The following is a 6,715-nucleotide window of genomic DNA, read 5'->3' as shown; positions in this document are numbered from 1 at the left end:
CCAGAATTTCAATATTTGGGGGGAAAACTCTATTTAGATGTCAATTATTCCCCAAAGTAAGATAATTCAACCTAGGGCTACTGTGATTGGAACTTAGAAGCAGATCTGGAAATGTGGCTCAATGGGAGAGCATGGCCCACCACGCAATGTGTGAATTCCATCTGCTGGGGCACAAGGAGAGAGGGAAGGAGAGAGAGAGAGAGAGAGAGAGAGAGAGAGAGAGAGAGAGAGAGAGAGAGAGAGAGAGAGAGCGAGGGGGGAGGAAGCAACCTTAAATGCAAAATATCTTGTTAGAGAAATGTTCTCACAGGATATAAAACCAGACAGAAAGGGTCATATTATAATAGAAGAAATTGGAGACAACTGGAATGCCTCTCAATGGGAAATAGTCTAAGTAAATTAGGGCAGAGTTCTTTAACCTGAAATGCTTCATGATCAGTGGCAATGTGATTAAGCCCAAATTGGCCATCTCCTTTCTCGGAGTTTTGAGTTTGTAGGTTGGGGAAATGAAATCCAAAGTGATTCTGTGAATGGTCCACTGCTTTCCCTTGTGCGTTCGTCACTCACAGTCACTGCACAGCATCCAAAAAGTGCACTGCTACTTTAGGGGAAAAGTGTAGCTTCTACTCAGAGGGTTTCCTTTTTCATACATCAGAAAGTAAAAACCAACCAACCAAACAAACAAACAAAAAACATTAAGACCATCTGTATATACCCACGTTAGTTAATTAACACTTCAAAGGACAGATTTTTTTAAGATTTATTTTGTTTCTAACTGTGTGTGTTTCAGGGGGTATGCACACAAGAGAACGGGTGCTTTCAGTGGTCAGAAGAGAGTACTGGATCCTATGACACTGGAGCTACAGGCAGCTGTGAGTTCCATGGTTCTGGGAACTAAACTCCCCTCCTCTGGAAAAGCAGTCAGCGCTCTTAACCGCTGAGCCATCTCCACCTGTAACCCTGATGCTGTGTGCAAACAGAAGTGAGATTTCGGTGTGATGTCCATCAGCGCTGTTGACATTTGTCATCCAGCTACCATATGCCAACTATCCCTTCGACACTCATGACTGAATCCGAGGTGGACTTCATTTTCCATACTTTATGGATGAGGACACGGAAGCTTGGGGTAGTGAGGTAACCTGCCCAAGATCAAAATGGTAAGTGTAGGGCAAGATGCACGAGAACTGAAATCTGCCTGATGTCCCTGCTCTTCTGCTAACACTGAGATGGAGACACACAAGGCAAGAATCAGCGTCTTATACGCAGTCTAGCAAAGCCAGCTGTCTCTGGGTTCTCCTTTACTTGGTAGCTCTGCATCTGTCACCCTGGGCTGTTCCTCAGGACACTTGAGTTGTCCAGCCCAAGAGAAGTTTCAGTTCCCAACATTTCCTTTGTCCTTGTTCAGAGGGTAGTCTGTTCTGCCATGCCCAGCCTGCTAGAATGGGCGTCCTGCAAAGCAAATGCAACCTTCCCACCTTCCCGCCTCCCCAGAGCCTAGATCCCCAGGAGAGTTCGGAAGAATGAAGGCATGATGCCTTCAAATGCTAAGTGGGACAGAGGTGTTCTCTTTTCCCATGACCCATGGAATAGGAGTCTCTTGAGGGTGAAGAAGAAAGGATGCAGAATTGCTGTTTCTTAGACACTTGAATCTGGGAACCAAGATCCATCAATGCTCACGACTCTGAGTTGTCTTTACAACCTCCTATGCCCCCTTCTAGGATCTTCCTGTTACTCACCACCAGAAGTTGGTATATTTATCAGAATAGCAGCTGGGTAGCTGCAGGGGCAGGGCAGGGTTACAAAAAGAACAGGTTATAAATAATTAAAAGCATAATTCTCTTATGTAAAAATCTGGGTATTTTTACATAACAGTATTGGAATCATAGCTCTAATAGCCATCGAGGACCCAGACTCTCCAACTTTGAAATAAAACAAAACGATTTATTTATGGATCTGTGTATGGGTGGGGACAAGAAGTCAGAGGACAGTTTGCAGCAGTTTGTGTTCTCCTTCCACAATGTGGGTCCCGGAGATCAAACTCAGGTCATCGGGCTTAGTGGCAAGTGCCTTTACCAACTGAGTCATCTCACTAACCCTAACTCTTTCCATCTTGTTGCTCTGCCATGGAAGAGGAAAGGAACTTCCTTCCTGTAGCCAGACATGTGCTCACCTCTCATTGGTCAGAACCTGGCCACGTGGTTACAAGAGCTATGGAGGAGACTGGGAAATGTAGTTTTATGATGAGAGACCAGGTACACATATGACTAGTTGGCCAGGGAAAAAATGAGTCTAGGACTGAATGGAGCTGAAGCTGGCATGCTTCATGGCTGTGAGTGGAGAGTGCTGATCTTAATCACGTCACTATATGGCTTTCAAGGAGACCAGATGTGGGCCTGGATACTCTGTTTGCATGTTGCAGTTTCATGGGTTCCTGGTGGCTTTGTCAGGAATAGGTGGGAGGGAGGTCAGAAGTGTGCTACTCAGAAGTTTTAGAGTCTTGGGGGAACTCATTCAACCTCTCTTCAGTTTCTCTACGAGGTGAGAAGGGTATATAATAACTGCCCTTACCTCATAGATTGTGAAGATCTGTCAAATGAATGGACAGCACATGCCTAGCACAGCTTGGCACCAAGCAATGCTCCCATGTTGGCTGTCGGGAACATTTCCTGTCTAGAGCAGTTACTGTGTTCTAGATTTCAGTTCCCCTGGGCAGGGCTGGGAAGCCTGGTGGTCAGAGCATCTGATCCTCCCAGCACCGGGCTCAGCTGAGACCCTGGGGTCATTTCATCACCAGTCAGATCTGTTCTAAGAAGACAGGACTTCTGGACATTCCCACTGTCACACACACTGACCCTGGCCCCTTCCCTAGGCATAAGAAATGCTTCACTGTGACTGGTGACTCTCCAGAGACCTCTTTCCCACCCACCACCCTCCCTGTACCCAGCCTCCTGACAACTCCTGCAGGGCAGATCCTAGCAGTCCCAGAAGGAAGGCTAGGAGGCATTGGAGTGGGGGCCAAGCAATGATGCTGCCATGAGGCTGATGAGAAAAGTCTTCCTGTACTGAAGGGGATTGTGGGATTCCATGAAGCAGGAGAAAGCAGGTAGTGCCTGCTCTGTGTTTGGACTAATGGCACTACTGTTCATGGACGAACACTGTCCCGAAATGCCATGTCTAATGCTTGGCCTTTGTGACCCATGCTGAGTGATAGACCAGTAGCAGAGGATGATGCACCAATGTTGGTTCTTACCTGAACCAACTTAGTCCTCAATGGTCTCAGTGCCTCATATAAGTGAGGGACAGGGACACAGTTCCTGATTGCTGGTTGGGGGAAAGAATGAATCCATGCAGTAGGATGGGGCACAGTGACAGAGGACTCAAATCTCTGCTGCTCACCTAGAAGCTGTGTATGGCTTTGAAGAAATCCCTTAGCTTCTCTGAGCCTCTCAATTCTTAATTGTGAATTGGGGTCTCTTGCAGGCATAAAGGCTCAGTACATCAGCAAGAACTCTCTCCAAGACTCCATCCATCTCTGAATCAGCCTGACCCCAACAGTACCGTCAAGGGGGACTCATCCTTGGAAAACTCCATCTCCCAGGTCCCTTGTCACTCACAGGCTGCTCAAGCCTGAACTTGCCCTTCTAGAGAGCCAGCCAGCCTGCTGCCCAGTTTTGTGGAGATCTCCTAAGGATACCTCTCCTGTCCGGTCCTCTCTCTGGTCTCCCTGCATCATCAGTATCACCCTTTAGTTCAGTTCTCCCCAGAGGACAAAGGCTAGGCTTGAAGTTCCTGGAATGTGTTAAATGAAGGCCCCTGCACTAAAGGCTCAGTGGATGCTTTAATATGGGCCCTGGGTTCCATACTCAGAGAGTGAGAGGAAAGCCCCATATGGGGGGGCTCCAGAAGCCTTGGCACCCCATACCCCTGCCCTGCCTGCTCCCTGGAGAAAGGTCCCGGTACCTCCTATTTTCCCAGCCAAGAGTCCTGCTGGTTCCCACATTACCACATGAATGGGGCACATGCCCCCCTGTCCACTTGAACAAACAATTTGGCTAGCAAATTGACATAATTACTAAAGACTGGGAAGAAAGAAGCCCCCACCCCTTGGCCCCCCAGAGGGTGGCTCCTGCGGAGTTCCTCCGGGGCTTTGTAGGCTCAGGGCGCTCAGGGCTGATTAGGGACCTTGTGGCCTTTTCAAGAGCCCTAAGTGATTGGTCCCCTTAATCTGATTACAATTTGCAGAGCCCCTCCAGCCGCCTCTGAAGGGCTGCTCTTGAGCACCCTGCTCGATCAGCCCTCAAGTACACACACACACACACACACACACACACACACACACACACACACACTCTGATATATTGGGCTGCCTATTTTTAAAGCGTCCTACGTACATACTACACCCAGGCCAGAGCAGTCGTGCATACTCCTTCAGGGACAACTACTCATCACCCACCCAGCCCTCCTCCAGGTGGCCTCTTTAGCACCCAGGACCAGGCTGCCGGACCCCAACAAGGGCAGACTGTTTCCCCAGCAGCTTTGTCTGGGCTCCAGGGCCTGGCTCCCAGGGGATTAGGCTCAGCAGGCAATCTGGACACAGAGTAGGCTGCTCCAGGCTCTGGCCTGGGAACTCAGCAGTGAATGGTCCCAGCACTCCACATCCAAGTGGGAGCTCTTAATTCCCTTGGCCCAGTGACAATGGTACCTTTTCCCATCCTTGCTGTGCAGCCTGTCACCAGCCTCAGCCTGGCTCCTACCCAAGTGTTTCCCTACCAAAGCTAAGTACCCCTTCTCCAAGACATAGGGCTGTTTGTTTGTTTGTTTGTTTAGGACATAGGGCTTGTATATGTATACATGTGTGAGACTCTCCAGCATGACCTCCAGCTTGATACAAACTACCCTTGGGGAACCCCAGCCCAGAAGCCCAAGAAGAACAACAGCTGCTTGTAGGAACTCCACATAGTTCAGACCATTCTGAAAAAAGGTGTGGACTGAAGGCTGGGTCAGGAGTCAGAGAGCCTGGAACACAAACGGCCAGGGGCAGGCCCCAGACTCAGAGACCCCTGTCTCTCACTCTATGCTCTTTAAGAACACTCATTCTTAGGAGACAGAGGCAGGCTAGATATGAAATTCCAGGCTAATCTGAGCTATGTAGTGAGACCTCTTCCTTACTCCATCACAGTGATCTTGAGTAGGGCGTTACAGTCTCTGGGACTCAGTTTCCCCACCAGCAAGCCTGGAAGACTACAGCCCCTCTGTCGAGTTGCTGGAAAATTAAGTGACTGGGTGAGTGAGGGAGGCCTTCAGCAAGGTGCCCAGCTTAGCAGGCAAAGCACATAGGGGAGAGAACTTGAAGCACTGGGACATTGTCCGGGCAATGTGATCCCCAGCCTTGGTGGACCTGAAGCTCCCTGGGAACCTTTAGAGTCCAATTTTCTGGTACAATGCCCTAGCCCCCAGCGCTGTGATACTTCATTCCTGTACACAGCACGCTAAGGCGACCTCTGCCCAGCTCGCTCCCAGAAAGGGGCTGGGCACGCCTTCCAAGGCAGACTCCATGTTGCCCAAGGGCAGAAGGCTGTCAGTCGCTGTCCTAGGTGCCCAGATCATGTGATCAGGGGGAACACGGGGAGAGTGTCACATTACAGCTCCCTCAAAGCCTGGCCCACCATTGCTTTTTTATCAGTTTGAGAGACGGCTTATGGAGACCCGAGGTGTGGCCCTCTGGAGGATCCTGCAGCCTCCATTCCAAGGGCACCTCGCCTCTTGAACCCCTGGCGGATCCGGCCCTTATATCCTTCGCAGATACTCTTCCCGGCTCCCTGCACCCCTCCATCTACACTGCTCCTCTCAGACCCCCAAATCCGTCCCTTGAGCCCCTCTCACACCTCATCCTGCACCCCACCACCTGCACCCTATTTTCCCTTTCCAGACTCCGCCTCTGTACCTCACCACCTGCGCCCCACCCACACCCCGCCCCTGCACCCCGCCCTGGCCCTGCAGGGACCCGCTGGGCGGAACCGCGCGGCCGTGGGGGAGGGGCCGGGCTGATCAGCTGGAATCAAAGCCGCCGCCCCCTCCCCCGCCACCCTGTCCCCCTGCCGAGCCGCCGCGCACCTCCTCCTTTGTCACAATGTTTTTCAATCCGGTGAAGCAAACTGTCCAATTAGAGCCGGGGCCTCCGGCTTCCATCTTTGCCGACGTTTAATTAACATGCTCCTCTTGGCAGCTGCTGACAAGTTCCAGAAACAGGTTGTAAAGGGTTTTTGTCTTTACCCAGCATGGAAAATAAGGGGTGTTACATCGCGGAACATGAATAGGTGGCACTTCAGCTTCCTCCTTCTCTCCTCCCCCTCTCCCTGCTCTGCAAAGGGGAACGAAGCCCTGAGTGTGCGTGCGTGCCCGTGTATGTGTGTGAGTGTGTGAATGGCCAGGGAGGCGGGGAGAGCGGAGTCAGGAGGCAGGAGAGACCATCCCCTTCCTCTCTTTACCCCTTCCTTCCCACGAACCTTGCTCCACAGAAGAGCTTGGTTTCCCTGTTCTCTAGCCTGAACACTTTTCCCTCCCTTCAGCTAGCTAAAGGCAAACTCCTTATCCCGATTCCTGTCCGCTAGTTTACCTGTACTATCCCTTTGTTCTGCTTCTGGTAACTCCTAGTTATCTTTCAGAACCCCACCAGGTCACCACCTAGTCACACGATGCCTCTCCAAACAGCCCT

This window comes from Rattus rattus, chromosome 2 (genome assembly GCF_011064425.1).
Source record: "Rattus rattus isolate New Zealand chromosome 2, Rrattus_CSIRO_v1, whole genome shotgun sequence".
Classification (NCBI taxonomy): Eukaryota; Metazoa; Chordata; class Mammalia; order Rodentia; family Muridae; genus Rattus; species Rattus rattus.
This window is presented reverse-complemented; position numbering follows the sequence as displayed.